Source organism: Tasmannia lanceolata, unplaced genomic scaffold (genome assembly GCF_043159265.1).
Source record: "Tasmannia lanceolata isolate RefF3 unplaced genomic scaffold, GAP_Taslan_0.1 ptg000119l, whole genome shotgun sequence".
In the NCBI taxonomy this organism is placed as follows: domain Eukaryota; kingdom Viridiplantae; phylum Streptophyta; class Magnoliopsida; order Canellales; family Winteraceae; genus Tasmannia; species Tasmannia lanceolata.
In genome coordinates this window covers 1,185,001-1,192,500 of record NW_027518795.1, presented here as the reverse complement: position 1 = coordinate 1,192,500, position 7,500 = coordinate 1,185,001, and positions in this window count along the sequence as shown.

The following is a 7,500-nucleotide window of genomic DNA, read 5'->3' as shown; positions in this document are numbered from 1 at the left end:
GGTCTTCGCAAGACAGCGTCCAAGGCACCCGAAAGCCCAAGGGAACCCAAACCCGGCCGACACTTGCAATCGCACATGCTCTCTGAAACACACCATCAATGCCGCCCAACGGGGCCAGCACGAGCAGTCCTCCGCGGTCCCCTGGCCCTGCGCACGTTTGTCTTCGAAACCGAGCATCAATGCCACAGAAAGTGCCGGGGCGCCAGCTGGAGCCATCATCCGCGTTGCCATGGCTCGCTTGGCCTTGGCTTGCCAGGCCCCGACACGAGCAATCGCGCATTTTCTTTGCAACCGACCATCAATGCCGCCCAACGGGGCCAGCACGAGCAGTCATCCGCGGTCCCCTGGCCCTGCGCACGTTTGTCTTTGAAACCGAGCATCAATGCCACAGAAAGTGCCGGGGCGCCAGCTGGAGCCATCATCCGACGTGCCATGGCTCTGGTCCCATGGTCTTCGCAACCGAGCATTCGTGACACCCGCGGGGCCAGGACACCAACCCTTCCGACACGAGCATTCGCGCATGTTCTTTGGCCACACAACGGCGCCAGCACGAGCAAAATCATCCGCGGTGCGGTGGCCTTGCACGGCCTTTTGTCTTTGGAACCAACCATCAGTGCCACGGGAAGTGCCGGAGTCCCGGCATCCGCGGTGCCAAGTCATTGCGCCCTTGGTCTCTGCAGCGGGGCATGCCGGGCACTCCCAACCATTGCAAGCAAGCAAGCAAGCAAGAAAGAAAGTAAGTAAGTAAGTAAGTATTACATATAGGGGCGGGACATGCGGGGAGATCTGCGAAACGTGCATTACGGGGCACACGCGTACCTACCGGGGCATACCGACCCCTATTGGGGCACACGTGTGCATATCGGGGCATACCGGGCCTATCGGGGCATACCGGGCCTATCGGGGCACACGCGTACATACCGGGGCATACCGAGCCCTACTGGGGCACACGTGCGCATATCGGGGCGTACCAAGCCTATCGGGGCATACGCATGTATCCCAAGGCATACCGAGTCTATCCGGGCATACGCGTTCATACCGGGGCGTAACGGGCCTATCGGGGCATACTTGGGCATATCCGGGCAAAAAATGCCCAAAACTTGCGCAACCTTGGCAACCGTGGTCCATTCCTCTCTATATGCCTAGCCTTGCCAACCGTGGTCCATTCCTCACTATATGCCATGGCCTTGTGCCCATGGTCTTCCCAAGACAGCGTCCAAGGCCCCCGGAAGGCCAAGGGAGCCCAACCCAGCAATGCCCTGCTATGGCAAGCCAAGGCCAAGCATTCCGGTGCCTATCCGGGCAAAAATGCGATTCCTCTCTATATGCCTAGCCTTGGCAACCGTGGTCCATTCCCCACCATATGCCATGGCCTTGTGCCCATGGTCTTCCCAAGACAGTGTCCAAGGCGCCCGGAAGGCCAAGGGAGCCCAACCCAGCAATGCCCTGCTTTGGCAAGCCAAGGCCAAGCATTCCGGTGCCTAACCTTGGCAACCGTGGTCCTTTCCTCACCATATGCCATGGCCTTATGGTCTTCGCAAGACATCGTCCAAGGCGCCCAAAAGGCCAAGGGAGCCCAACCCAGCAATGCCTTGCTAGGACAAGCCAAGGCCAAGCATTCCGGTGCCTATCCGGGCAAAAACGCCCAAAGCATGCCCATTCCTTAGCCTATCCAGGCAAAAACGCCCAAAATCTGCACATTCTAGTGCCTATCCGGGCAAAAACGCCCACCAGCATGCCACCCTCCTATAGGGTTTGCGCAACCAACCAGCCTAACCACCAGTGGCAACCAAAGGTGCTGTTAGCGACGACTTCTGAAGACGCAACGAGACGCGACGTGTTTGCGCCCAGACGCGACGAGACGATGCGGGATCTGCGCCCAAGAATGCCTAGACCCGTCGACTTGATGCGGGATCAGCTCGCCCAAGCATGCCTAGTGTGCAAGGCCTGTGTGCAAGGCTAGTGTCCAAGGCTAGTGTGCAAGGCTCATGTGGAACGCTAGTGCGCAAGGCTAGTGCCCAAGGCTTGTGTGCCAGGCCCGTGTGCAAGGCTAGTGTCCAGGGCTTGTGTGCATTGCTTGAGTGCAAGGCTTGTGTGCATTGCTCGAGTGCATGGCTTGTGTGCAAGGGTTGTGCGCAAGGCTAGTGTGCGGGGCTTGTGCGCATGGCTAATGTGCACGGCTTGTGTGCATGGCTACCGTGCAAGGCTAGTTTGCATGGCTAGGGTGCAAGGCTCGCATGCGAGGCTAGTGTGCAAGGCTGCGTGCAAGGGAAGCGTGCAGGGCGAGTGTGCGAGGCCACTGTGCACGGCGCCAGCACTAGCGAGCCATCATCCGCGTTGCCATGGCTCGCTTGGCCTTGGCTTGCCAGGCCCCGACACGAGCAATCGCGCATTTTCTTTGCAACCGACCATCAATGCCGCCCAACGGGGCCAGCACGAGCAGTCATCCGCGGTCCCCTGGCCCTGCGCACGTTTGTCTTTGAAACCGAGCATCAATGCCACAGAAAGTGCCGGGGCGCCAGCTGGAGCCATCATCCGACGTGCCATGGCTCGCTTGGCCTTGGCTTGCCGGGCCCCGACACGAGCAATCGCGCATTTTCTTTGCAACCGACCATCAATGCTGCCCAACGGGGCCAGCACGAGCAGTCATCCGCGGTCCCCTGGCCCTGCGCACGTTTGTCTTTGAAACCGAGCATCAATGCCACAGAAAGTGCCGGGGCGCCAGCTGGAGCCATCATCCGACGTGCCATGGCTCTGGTCCCATGGTCTTCGCAACCGAGCATTCGTGACACCCGCGGGGCCAGGACACCAACCCTTCCGACACGAGCATTCGCGCATGTTCTTTGGCCACACAACGGCGCCAGCACGAGCAAAATCATCCGCGGTGCGGTGGCCTTGCACGGCCTTTTGTCTTTGGAACCAACCATCAGTGCCACGGGAAGTGCCGGAGTCCCGGCATCCGCGGTGCCAAGTCATTGCGCCCTTGGTCTCTGCAGCGGGGCATGCCGGGCACTCCCAACCATTGCAAGCAAGCAAGCAAGCAAGAAAGAAAGTAAGTAAGTAAGTAAGTATTACATATAGGGGCGGGACATGCGGGGAGATCTGCGAAACGTGCATTACGGGGCACACGCGTACCTACCGGGGCATACCGACCCCTATTGGGGCACACGTGTGCATATCGGGGCATACCGGGCCTATCGGGGCATACCGGGCCTATCGGGGCACACGCGTACATACCGGGGCATACCGAGCCCTACTGGGGCACACGTGCGCATATCGGGGCGTACCAAGCCTATCGGGGCATACGCATGTATCCCAAGGCATGCCGAGTCTATCCGGGCATACGCGTTCATACCGGGGCGTAACGGGCCTATCGGGGCATACTTGGGCATATCCGGGCAAAAAATGCCCAAAACTTGCGCAACCTTGGCAACCGTGGTCCATTCCTCTCTATATGCCTAGCCTTGCCAACCGTGGTCCATTCCTCACTATATGCCATGGCCTTGTGCCCATGGTCTTCCCAAGACAGCGTCCAAGGCCCCCGGAAGGCCAAGGGAGCCCAACCCAGCAATGCCCTGCTATGGCAAGCCGAGGCCAAGCATTCCGGTGCCTATCCGGGCAAAAATGCAATTCCTCTCTATATGCCTAGCCTTGGCAACCGTGGTCCATTCCCCACCATATGCCATGGCCTTGTGCCCATGGTCTTCCCAAGACAGTGTCCAAGGCGCCCGGAAGGCCAAGGGAGCCCAACCCAGCAATGCCCTGCTTTGGCAAGCCAAGGCCAAGCATTCCGGTGCCTAACCTTGGCAACCGTGGTCCTTTCCTCACCATATGCCATGGCCTTGTGCCCATGGTCTTCGCAAGACATCGTCCAAGGCGCCCAAAAGGCCAAGGGAGCCCAACCCAGCAATGCCTTGCTAGGACAAGCCAAGGCCAAGCATTCCGGTGCCTATCCGGGCAAAAACGCCCAAAGCATGCCCATTCCTTAGCCTATCCAGGCAAAAACGCCCAAAATCTGCACATTCTAGTGCCTATCCGGGCAAAAACGCCCACCAGCATGCCACCCTCCTATAGGGTTTCCGCAACCAACCAGCCTAACCACCAGTGGCAACCAAAGGTGCTGTTAGCGACGACTTCTGAAGACGCAACGAGACGCGACGTGTTTGCGCCCAGACGCGACGAGACGATGCGGGATCTGCGCCCAAGAATGCCTAGACCCGTCGACTTGATGCGGGATCAGCTCGCCCAAGCATGCCTAGTGTGCAAGGCCTGTGTGCAAGGCTAGGGTCCAAGGCTAGTGTGCAAGGCTCATGTGGAACGCTAGTGCGCAAGGCTAGTGCCCAAGGCTTGTGTGCCAGGCCCGTGTGCAAGGCTAGTGTCCAGGGCTTGTGTGCATTGCTTGAGTGCAAGGCTTGTGTGCATTGCTCGAGTGCATGGCTTGTGTGCAAGGGTTGTGCGCAAGGCTAGTGTGCGGGGCTTGTGCGCATGGCTAATGTGCACGGCTTGTGTGCATGGCTACCGTGCAAGGCTAGTTTGCATGGCTAGGGTGCAAGGCTCGCATGCGAGGCTAGTGTGCAAGGCTGCGTGCAAGGGAAGCGTGCAGGGCGAGTGTGCGAGGCCACTGTGCACGGCGCCAGCACTAGCGAGCCATCATCCGCGTTGCCATGGCTCGCTTGGCCTTGGCTTGCCAGGCCCCGACACGAGCAATCACGCATTTTCTTTGCAACCGACCATCAATGCCGCCCAACGGGGCCAGCACGAGCAGTCATCCGCGGTCCCCTGGCCCTGCGCACGTTTGTCTTTGAAACCGAGCATCAATGCCACAGAAAGTGCCGGGGCGCCAGCTGGAGCCATCATCCGACGTGCCATGGCTCGCTTGGCCTTGGCTTGCCGGGCCCCGACACGAGCAATCGCGCATTTTCTTTGCAACCGACCATCAATGCTGCCCAACGGGGCCAGCACGAGCAGTCATCCGCGGTCCCCTGGCCCTGCGCACGTTTGTCTTTGAAACCGAGCATCAATGCCACAGAAAGTGCCGGGGCGCCAGCTGGAGCCATCATCCGACGTGCCATGGCTCTGGTCCCATGGTCTTCGCAACCGAGCATTCGTGACACCCGCGGGGCCAGGACACCAACCCTTCCGACACGAGCATTCGCGCATGTTCTTTGGCCACACAACGGCGCCAGCACGAGCAAAATCATCCGCGGTGCGGTGGCCTTGCACGGCCTTTTGTCTTTGGAACCAACCATCAGTGCCACGGGAAGTGCCGGAGTCCCGGCATCCGCGGTGCCAAGTCATTGCGCCCTTGGTCTCTGCAGCGGGGCATGCCGGGCACTCCCAACCATTGCAAGCAAGCAAGCAAGCAAGAAAGAAAGTAAGTAAGTAAGTAAGTATTACATATAGGGGCGGGACATGCGGGGAGATCTGCGAAACGTGCATTACGGGGCACACGCGTACCTACCGGGGCATACCGACCCCTATTGGGGCACACGTGTGCATATCGGGGCATACCGGGCCTATCGGGGCACACGCGTACATACCGGGGCATACCGAGCCCTACTGGGGCACACGTGCGCATATCGGGGCGTACCAAGCCTATCGGGGCATACGCATGTATCCCAAGGCATGCCGAGTCTATCCGGGCATACGCGTTCATACCGGGGCGTAACGGGCCTATCGGGGCATACTTGGGCATATCCGGGCAAAAAATGCCCAAAACTTGCGCAACCTTGGCAACCGTGGTCCATTCCTCTCTATATGCCTAGCCTTGCCAACCGTGGTCCATTCCTCACTATATGCCATGGCCTTGTGCCCATGGTCTTCCCAAGACAGCGTCCAAGGCCCCCGGAAGGCCAAGGGAGCCCAACCCAGCAATGCCCTGCTATGGCAAGCCAAGGCCAAGCATTCCGGTGCCTATCCGGGCAAAAATGCAATTCCTCTCTATATGCCTAGCCTTGGCAACCGTGGTCCATTCCCCACCATATGCCATGGCCTTGTGCCCATGGTCTTCCCAAGACAGTGTCCAAGGCGCCCGGAAGGCCAAGGGAGCCCAACCCAGCAATGCCCTGCTTTGGCAAGCCAAGGCCAAGCATTCCGGTGCCTAACCTTGGCAACCGTGGTCCTTTCCTCACCATATGCCATGGCCTTGTGCCCATGGTCTTCGCAAGACATCGTCCAAGGCGCCCAAAAGGCCAAGGGAGCCCAACCCAGCAATGCCTTGCTAGGACAAGCCAAGGCCAAGCATTCCGGTGCCTATCCGGGCAAAAACGCCCAAAGCATGCCCATTCCTTAGCCTATCCAGGCAAAAACGCCCAAAATCTGCACATTCTAGTGCCTATCCGGGCAAAAACGCCCACCAGCATGCCACCCTCCTATAGGGTTTGCGCAACCAACCAGCCTAACCACCAGTGGCAACCAAAGGTGCTGTTAGCGACGACTTCTGAAGACGCAACGAGACGCGACGTGTTTGCGCCCAGACGCGACGAGACGATGCGGGATCTGCGCCCAAGAATGCCTAGACCCGTCGACTTGATGCGGGATCAGCTCGCCCAAGCATGCCTAGTGTGCAAGGCCTGTGTGCAAGGCTAGTGTCCAAGGCTAGTGTGCAAGGCTCATGTGGAACGCTAGTGCGCAAGGCTAGTGCCCAAGGCTTGTGTGCCAGGCCCGTGTGCAAGGCTAGTGTCCAGGGCTTGTGTGCATTGCTTGAGTGCAAGGCTTGTGTGCATTGCTCGAGTGCATGGCTTGTGTGCAAGGGTTGTGCGCAAGGCTAGTGTGCGGGGCTTGTGCGCATGGCTAATGTGCACGGCTTGTGTGCATGGCTACCGTGCAAGGCTAGTTTGCATGGCTAGGGTGCAAGGCTCGCATGCGAGGCTAGTGTGCAAGGCTGCGTGCAAGGGAAGCGTGCAGGGCGAGTGTGCGAGGCCACTGTGCACGGCGCCAGCACTAGCGAGCCATCATCCGCGTTGCCATGGCTCGCTTGGCCTTGGCTTGCCAGGCCCCGACACGAGCAATCGCGCATTTTCTTTGCAACCGACCATCAATGCCGCCCAACGGGGCCAGCACGAGCAGTCATCCGCGGTCCCCTGGCCCTGCGCACGTTTGTCTTTGAAACCGAGCATCAATGCCACAGAAAGTGCCGGGGCGCCAGCTGGAGCCATCATCCGACGTGCCATGGCTCGCTTGGCCTTGGCTTGCCGGGCCCCGACACGAGCAATCGCGCATTTTCTTTGCAACCGACCATCAATGCCGCCCAACGGGGCCAGCACGAGCAGTCATCCGCGGTCCCCTGGCACTGCGCACGTTTGTCTTTGAAACCGAGCATCAATGCCACAGAAAGTGCCGGGGCGCCAGCTGGAGCCATCATCCGACGTGCCATGGCTCTGGTCCCATGGTCTTCGCAACCGAGCATTCGTGACACCCGCGGGGCCAGGACACCAACCCTTCCGACACGAGCATTCGCGCATGTTCTTTGGCCACACAACGGCGCCAGCACGAGCAAAA